Genomic DNA, 1,853 nt, shown 5'->3' with positions numbered 1-1,853 from the left:
ACGATGGAATAACCTACTGGCCCAGAGAAAAGTGTTTAGAACGAGTATATTGGACAATGGAGAGGGAGTTGTAGATTTAACACAGTGCTGCAGACACTGGCAGAGGACAGGCTTGCAGGGGTTCACTCTCCGCTCCCTGCGCTCACTAGCTACAAGGTGAGTTGTGATTCATTGGTGGAGGTTTTTATGTCCCAAGTGTAACGTTACAACAACACTAGATGTAATGAAAGGTGGGGGGAGGGGAGGCTACTTAAATGATAATTCTACTATTTAAATGAAGAGGAATTATCCTGGGAAGAGAAAAAATAAGGATGTAGAGAAAAGAAAGCAAGAGTAGAGCAGATAATGTAGATTATGTTGTTTAACAGTAACTGTCTGAATGCTGTCATTTAGCCTTAACTAGTCTATGGGGGAGACTTTAGCTAGCTAGCATTAACGTCAGACTTATGGTGTTTATTTTTTCATGTTTTTGTTAACTAGTTAACCTAGCATGTAGCAGTATGCTTGCTAGGTCCCCAGGAGACTGCAGCAGCAGCCTCGAATGTGTAAAAAAAAGAAATTGCACTTATTGCATTAATGAGCTTGTTCGCTCCGAGGAGCTGTACACTTAAAACGGCTCAGGCCTCACTTTCCACTGACCTGTCTGTCTGTTCAGACAACTTGCCCGGAGGTTACAGTTTCTTTAACCAGACTACAGGCCTATATCAGAGGGGGGTTGATGACGACTCTTGGTTTGCGACTGATATGGATCCTGCAATGTGGGGAAATATATCTAGGACAAAGCAAAAATTGATTCTCATTGAGGGCCCTCTTCGTGTCACAACAGATAAACTAAATACCCCGCATTAGCAAGAGACTGTTGACTAGTTGGTCGAGTTTGCTTGTGTAGCAGTATAGAAATAAAGTTGTCTTGTTGCGCCTGCTGACCACTAGGGCGGCAGTATATAAGTGCGACCTTCCTTCTCACGCTCCCACTGCTGCATCATTTCCGGGTCAGGTGTCTGTCTGTGCAGGTAATGCACCGCGCTACTGCTGCGGCTATTGCTTTGTTTCAGCCTTTTTCTATCATTATGTCCTTATGTTTAAAGCCTGCGTGTTTTCACTGCAGAGCAGCGACCGAGTGCTCCGTGTGGCGTTCTCCATTTTTATTTCCTGGTTCTCTTGAGCGGTGGTAAGTGTTCAGTCTCTCTCTCTCTTCGTGTGTTAAACCAAGTGCTATCCTGTAGCTAATACTAGTGTGGTCACAGGTAGATGTCTGCTGTCGTGTGGGTCTTTCTCTCCCTCCCCCTCGCTGTGCAGGTTTGACTTTGAAAACAGGTATGCTACCTTAAATTTAGCCCCCGAAAACCTTGATTAATGTAGCTTAGCCATGCTAATTTTATGTTTATTGACAGGGAATGCTCATCAGCTGGCCGAAGTCTACCGGTGGTGATTGATGTGATTCCACCACCAGCTGATTGGGGCCGCTGCTGTTTTGTCTCCACTGCTAAATGCTGCTTGGTCTGCTTTTGTCTCCACTGCTAAATGCTGCTTGGTCTGCTTTTGTCTCCACTGCTAAATGCTGCTAATTGTACAGCTTTCTCTGCTGCTAACTACACAGTCTACTCTCTGCTGCTGAATGTATAGCTTTGCCTACAGAGCCTTGTCTGCTGCTGTGCCTCGGCTGCTAACTGCACAGCTTTGTTTTTGCCGCGAACTACACAGCGTGTCGCTACTGCTTGGCACTGTTGTTGCTGGCTTTTGGTGCACATGGTGAATTGCCAACACCAGACTTTTAACTTGTTTATTCCTTTAATTTTAATTGACTGAGGAATTAATCATTTAGTTTGTATAGTTTTTTTTTTTTATTTTAT

The 1,853-nt window shown here is 44.4% G+C and overlaps 1 long non-coding RNA gene across 1 annotated transcript; it reads left to right on the top strand.

Moving 5' to 3' along the window:
- Positions 1–963: 963 nt before the first annotated feature.
- Positions 964–1,535, top strand: LOC120551736. The gene is made up of 4 exons (XR_005637911.1): positions 964–1,013; positions 1,109–1,171; positions 1,248–1,317; positions 1,395–1,535. It is a non-coding gene; the product is annotated as an uncharacterized LOC120551736 (long non-coding RNA).
- The last annotated feature ends 318 nt before the right edge of the window (positions 1,536–1,853 follow it).

Source organism: Perca fluviatilis, chromosome 21 (assembly GCF_010015445.1).
Source record: "Perca fluviatilis chromosome 21, GENO_Pfluv_1.0, whole genome shotgun sequence".
NCBI lineage: Eukaryota > Metazoa > Chordata > Actinopteri > Perciformes > Percidae > Perca > Perca fluviatilis.
Note: the sequence above shows the minus strand (reverse complement) of the source record. Positions and strands in the feature narration are given on the sequence as shown.